This window comes from Puntigrus tetrazona, chromosome 16, assembly GCF_018831695.1.
Source record: "Puntigrus tetrazona isolate hp1 chromosome 16, ASM1883169v1, whole genome shotgun sequence".
NCBI lineage: Eukaryota > Metazoa > Chordata > Actinopteri > Cypriniformes > Cyprinidae > Puntigrus > Puntigrus tetrazona.
This window is the reverse complement of record NC_056714.1, coordinates 19,394,497-19,401,996: the sequence shown is the minus strand read 5'-3', so window position 1 is coordinate 19,401,996 and position 7,500 is coordinate 19,394,497.

Below are 7,500 nucleotides of genomic sequence, written 5' to 3'. Positions count from 1 at the left end.
GCAAGCACTGCTTCCCAGCACCTCGATGCTTGATAGCAGGTCAATCAGAGGCAATGCATGGTCTCATGCAATGGTCCTCTGGGCCTCTGGGACCGAGTACACCCATTTAGGACCTCATATCAGCGTGATAATCGGCCCCACTCATTTTCTTTCATTATGAGGGAGCATGTGCTTTCAAAGCTGGCCAGTGGGAGATGAAAAGAAGGTTGTTTTTGTCTATTTTTCAACACTTGTCTACGTTTTTGTGGATTTTAGGCCTCGATTATGATAGCTTTTGGTTGGAATAGGATCCCGCAGAAGCTCGGATGATCTGTAGTACATGTCCCAAGCATTTTCCATATCTCCAGGGAGCGAAGGAACTTCCCTTTTAAGACCCCCAAAACAATGAGCCCACACCCACCAGTTTGGAGATGCCACACGACGCCAGCTCCCAGAAGTGTAGACCAGCAACTGTTCCCGTCTTTGTCCTTCTCTCAGCCTAGTAAACAAACAATAGTTGCACAGACAATGGGGTGTTAGTCTGGAGCCAGTAGCGTAGTGCTGACATATAATAAAAACACGCTAGTAAGAAACGCACACGCAAACACGCACACAGACGCTCAGGTTATTGTCTGAGGCAGCTGCTCTGGGCGTGAACAGATGCTTCAGGAAGAGCGGGCAGACGCCAGACGAACTCCTGCAATATCTGCGCACACAGCCTAAAATTACATTTGCAAACACACTGATTCCATGAAGACAGAGGGTAGATATCATAAACGGAATGCGATTGTTTATTTCATTGGCTTCACAAAATCTCGAAACTAAATTTTAATATACCCTCGAGCTGTCGGGCGACATCTAGAAAGGGGTTCTACCTTACTGTACGTATTTTACAACTGAATGAACTCATTGGACAATCACAAATTGGTAAAATAACTGAAAAGTACTGGCAGCTCATTACACATGACAATATCCATTAATTTTACAGACATTCCTTTCAATTCTAAAACACAATGCAATAAAGAGTAACATTCAAAATAAAACAACAATAAAAACGGAGAATTCTTTGCCGTTATACAACATATAAATAGATTTTTACAGATGTATTAACATTTTTAGAAAAGAGGGAACATTTAAATAAAACAAATGAACATTTGTCAGAATGATCAGGTGTCTAAATATAGCTCAGAAATATTAGCGTTTGCTTTATTTATAGAAAAGAAAAGAAAAAAAGGAAAGAATGCACATCAGAATGACTGTGGTTCTAAAAATCCCCTATGGTTTCTATTGAAAACTGTAGCTCATGAAAATTTATGAAAAACATGCTGCCTTAAAATGATTAAAATTATTAAGTAAATATTAATTGAAAAAATTAAATACTTGAACTTTAAAGTTTAACTTTATTTTACTTAATTTTAAGGCAATGGGTTTCCTCAATTTTTTTTAAGTTAAGTCAACTTATCTCTTTCTACAGTGTTATTCTTAGTTTATTCTTTGTTTGGGAAGGTTAAGATGCTATATTAAGAACTCTTAGTCTCTTAGTTTAGAGAAACTGCATTAAAATACACTGTATTTTCTGAAGACAGCATGGTTCTCAACTTTTTGGCCCCAAGGCCCAGGAAATATACAATGGTGAGACTTTTTGACCTCAGAAAAATGTAATAGTGATCCAAAAAAGCATTTGCCACTATAGCAAATTCACATTAATAGCAAACATATGAGAGTTGAAAACCAGGAGGTAATTTATGGTTCTACATAGCGCCATTTGACAAAAGCGCTAGCGCATTTAAATACAGGTGCTACATATCACTTAATGAGGTTCCCCTATAAACACGAGCAAATGAACCACTATTTAGCACTTTTTTGATGTGTCCATGTTATTTCCCTGATAGAAAACTTCAAAGATATGTAATAAAAGGAAGAATCCAGGCATCATTAACTGAAAAAGTGCAGCATGGACATTTTACAAAACTTCTCTTTTTTGTCATATGGGAGAAAAAACTTTAAAATGACATGAGGGTTTGTAAACGGTGGCAAAATGTTCCTTTCTGATACCCTTCAAAGCTATGCACTGATGAGATTAGCAATAGTCTAAAGATATACAGTGCATTACTGCATTTGTTTAAAGTTAATAGAAACTTCCGCCACTTGGCCCCGGAATTCCATTTAAACCACACTAAAGGATATCTATAAAGAACGCACTTTGTAGTACAAAATAGACTAGGCAGCTATATATAGTTTTCTAGTACGTGTCATTTGTGCATTAGAGGAAGGAAGGTGTCCTCTCTTACTACAGTGTATTTATGACATGCAGCGGACAGTCAAGGATAGAATATCTGGCTTGAAACTAGGAGCACACTGTGGTATAAGTTAGAAATAGTTGATAATAGTTCCCAATGTCACTATAAATTAAACAAAGCCTGTAATGCTATGGCTGTTTGTTGATTGCATTTTATCAACACAGCATTTGTAAGACTAGTCAAGTTTATGTATTTGACGTCAGCTGCTTGTCCCTGCCATGCTGCTGGAGTTTTATATTTATGCATCAGCATTAGTGTGTAGCCAAAACAAAGGTGGGGTGTTCGACTGATTTAACGTAAAGACTCGTCTTATCACTCAGGTGAAGATAATCATTCAGACAATAGCAGGAAGACCACAACATTTCAGCACTAGTAAATAAAACCGCACAAATGAATACGAACCGGACCAACGAATGCCACAGAAGAGTAAATACTGAGCTAACAATAAGATGTAGCAGACTGGTTGTGATATCGCTAAAAATAGTTCAGTGTCCGTATTATTAATAGAATGTCTGTATAAATTTGATTTGATTTGTTGTATGAATTGCATTTGCATTGTTATTTTTATAAAAATAAAAAAACGTATGTAACTTATGCAAACATATGTCTATAAAAACATATGTAAATAATAAAAAATAAACAATTTTTGCATTTCTATAGTGCATTACCATTTTTGCCTTGATGCCCCCATGAAATATCACTAAGGCCAAAATATCTATATTTTTTAATTCCATTACTTAAACTATCATTCTGGAGAGATATTTATTTAAAGTTTAAGTTGCAATATGAGAATTCGATTGATTTCTTTTCATTTTTTGTGTTTTAAACAGTCTTAAAAATGTGCAATTCAAAGAAATTATGTAACAACTTTTCGGAGCCTGAATAACTTTTAAGAAGCCTGCCATAATTCGGGAGTTATTTGGGAGTACTCTTATTTATACCCAGAAAAAAATGAATTTTATTCAAATATTGACATAAATATGTGCAAATACAACACTTGAAGTCTGTAAATAGAAGCTGAAATACAGTGGTTATGGAATCAGCTGATGGAATTAGAGGTTTAAATTGAATTGCATGGTTGTAAAAATCTTGAGTTTGCCTGCCTTTACCTAAGTTTATGTAAACCTTTAGACTCAGTTGTATACTAACAAGTCACTGGATGATGACAGAATAGTTACACAACTTTACAAACATGACCTTTAGTGCCGTCTTTAACATAAGAGAGACTGAATGGACTGGCTGGTGATCATGAGGTCTGTGATGGTATGCAATGTTTTAACCCTTCGGTAGCCAGTCTGAAATCAATGCATGAATGCATCAGGGCCCTCTGATTCCTACATTTTCAGATATAATGCAAAGACTATGCTTTGTCTGTCTGTAAATTGTCTGTAAATCATAACAAGTTCAAAGGCCTGGGTTATTAATCTTTTACCCTGTGCAGTAGCAAATGCAAACCCGTCTGCTTGTCTTTGCAAGTGATATATTAATAAACCTGTGACTTGGTGAAAGTCCTCTGCGCCGCTACTGTAGTCTTGCTTTAGCCTATATTTAAAAGACAAACAAGGCCCAATTAAATACCCACAATGCAATGTTTCTTCAGAGACCACCCACACATCCAGGCAGAAATATCTCGGAATAGCAAAGAAAAATAAACTTAATTGGCTTGATGAGGAAACTACAGCACCACGACACATGCTGACCCAGATACAACAAGGTCACTTTCTCTGTGTTTATCTGGAACATTTTTCTCAATTGGCAGCTGCTGCATGTTTTTGTTATTATTTATTTTTACATCAAAATGACTATTTATTTTTATTTAAAAGGCCCAAACTAGTTTGTGTAGGTTTGCTCAGCCGAAAATGTTTGTTTTGAGGAGAGTCTTTGGTTTAACTTTTAACCTTTTGATGCATATAATAATTTCCTTTTTTTTTTTTAAATACTTACACTAACATTTAAAGGTTTGGGATCACCAAGATGTTATGTTTTTGAAAGATATCTCACTATTACTTTATTTGATTAAAACAAAACAAACAAAATTCTTTAAAAACAGCAATATAGAATAATTGTTTTCAATGTATTTTAAAATGTAATTTATTTCTGGGATGTGAAAGCTGAATTTTCAGCATCATTGCATCAGTCTTCAGTGTGACATGAATCTTCAGAAGTCATTTGAATATGCTTTTTTTCTACTCATGAAACAAGTATGATAACTATCAATGTTGAAAACAGCTGTGTTGCTTCATATGCTGATAAAGTCTTTTTTTCAGGATATTTGGATGAACAGAAAGTTCAAAAGGGCAGCATTTATTTAAAATAGCTAATTTATGCTATTTGAAAAGATTTAAATAATAAAATGTAAAAAACTGAATTAAATCGAACTGCATTGAATTAAAATGAACTGAACCGGACCTCTGAAGAAGCTTGAACCAGAAATCCTTGAACTATCCCTTTTTCAGAAAACTCAAATTTGAGCAAAAATATCTTACTTTGTGTGAGGTCTCTAATATATATTTTTTCAGAAATTCAATTTAATATATTCGAATTTGACATTCTGACCTTTGACTTTGGTGTGAATTACATACATCTAGTACATCAGGAATATTTATCTGTTGCAATAAGTTAATATTTATTGATCTCAAAATCTCACTTTTTTTTAAATAAATGAATACATGTATTTTATACACTCTCAGAAGCGTTTTATACGGTCTCATCTATTAGGTTCAAATATGTACACTTTAAGTACTAATATGTACCTTTAAGATACCAAAATGGGTAAAAACGTGTAAACTTTGAAAAGGCACCACTCTAGTGATGTACCTTTATTTCTGATGATGACCGATTATTGGGTGAGCTATCCCTTTAAATACAGGTTTGGATGGTGTTCTATGTAATCTCCACATTTAATTGACCTTATTTGGCCGTTTTGGTGACTTCATTATTATCCTAAAATGTATGAAATCATAATCTGGATAATGTCTGGTTACGCAAACGTCCTGAAGATGACTGTGATGTTTTCTGCGCTTTTCAAGTGAATCTTCAGTCAGCAGATTGAGAAGGATGACAACGGAATGACAGAATAAAAGGAAATAAATTCCTTTGGATGATTGATTTAAATGAGCAGTGCCAGTTTATGTCAGACGGCCCTCCCTTTCTTTATCTCCGCGTCCCTCGAGTGTCGACACAAGCTGACCCTTTGTTCTTGTGAGAAAGACGCTGTCATCCACACCCATGGACACCCACCATGCCATGCTGGATCTTCCAGGGACATCAGAGAGGAGACACTTTGAAATCCGTCTATCCGTCTATTGAAATCTGTCCATCCTGTCCTAACGATCTGAGCTGATCTTTTATCTGCATCCGTCTGCTCGGCGGAGCACATGCGAGTAGGCCAGCTGTCCAGCGCAGACAATACGTGAGGATTTATGGTTCCTCCGTCCAATCAGCAAGCAACAAGGTCAGCGTGCCTGACATCGCAGCCCCAGCCCGTACGCATTAAAAATGCCATCAACATGCCTAGACGATGCCCACGCTCACACGTGTGTTCCGCCCAAAGTGCCCCAATTACAGGAAATCACAGGAAGTTCATTAGCGTTATCGGTAAAGAGGGAGGCGCCGAACCCCAGCGCAGTCACGTACGGCTAAGAGGCCCTCGGGTGAAATGCCCTCAGAGGAGAAGACGTACGCTTTACCGGTTTGACATACACTGGTCAGCACGTACACAACAATGCAAGGGGAAACGTGAGCGCTTTCACATATGTCAATGCCACTTTACTTGAAGCCAAGCTGGCGGCCAATCACAGCGCAGCAAGTCCTAATTTGAATAATCTGGGAATGCCATGGACGTGTTTGCAATGAGGTCATTTCTTTGAAAATGGATGCATTTAGAGAGAAAGCATCTTGCCGATTTAAAATAAAGCAAAAGGCCATGTTGTGCATTTCACTGAAAACTGTGGTAAAAATACAACCTTGAGTAGACAATTGATTTACTGCAAATAAATGTCTATCATTCCCCCCAAAATATATTTTTTAATAAATTAATTTCATTTTTTTAATTTTTAATTTTTAAATCTAATAATTGTCATAAAAACATATGCATATCATTACTATTTGACAAAAAACTTAAATTATTAACGTGCCACCATGTCATATCTATTAATTAAAAGAAAGTGGCTGAACATATTTGTATTAAATTTCAAATATAATTATAGTTATAATGAATTAAATATATACATACCTATATATATATATATATATATATATATATATATATATATATATATATATATATATATATATATATATATATATATATATATACACAACACACACACACACACACACACACACACACACAGGGTTTAAACTGGGCCAAGGCCCCAGCACATAGACTTAATTAAAACATCTATAACCAAAAATAATTCTGTAAAAAAATGCAAGAAGTACTCTTATTTTATTACATTTGAGTAAGTGGCAAGTAATGGATATAGCTAATGCCTGTACTGACAGTATAAGATGCTGAGGAGAAGCTCACGCAGCCTCTCGAGGAAAAAACAATACGTGGAACACTAAGAAACTCCACAGAGGTAAAAACTCAAAACATTAAAAATGTTTTCATGTTGAATCAAATGTAAATCAAATGTAAGAATTCAAAATTAAAGCATTAATAAGATTAGTGGGACAATGTGCTCTATAAAAGAAAAAAATAATGGTTTTGGATTGAATAAAAAAAGTTGCAGAAAGATCATTTTATGCTACTGAAAATATAATCATGTTACAGCATAATAACGCAAAAAGGCCTATTCACTTCTAAAAGTTTTAATTTTTACAAATATGTACCTCGTGGAATTTATCAAAATATTATATACCTTAAAAAACTTGAATAAATAGTAAATACACATTTTCTAACAAAAAGTGAAAAGTAACAAGTAGAAAAAAAGAAAAACGCAGAGATTTTTTAATCTACAGATTTTTTCCTTTTTCCCGACACGCGCATATTATTACAGTACTACACTTTTGTATTGTTTTTTTTAGAATGCTGCATTTTAAAGATCATTTTGTAAAATCTAGATAAGCTTTACAAAGGGTTTTTCATGCTTGTTCAGTGAATGACGTTTGCACAGTGCTTAAGAGACTATATGTTTACAGACGGTAGGCTTTTGTATCTTTGTAACAATAACTTGAAACAGTAATGAAGCTTTTCTACTGAACCTGAAGGGGTTCC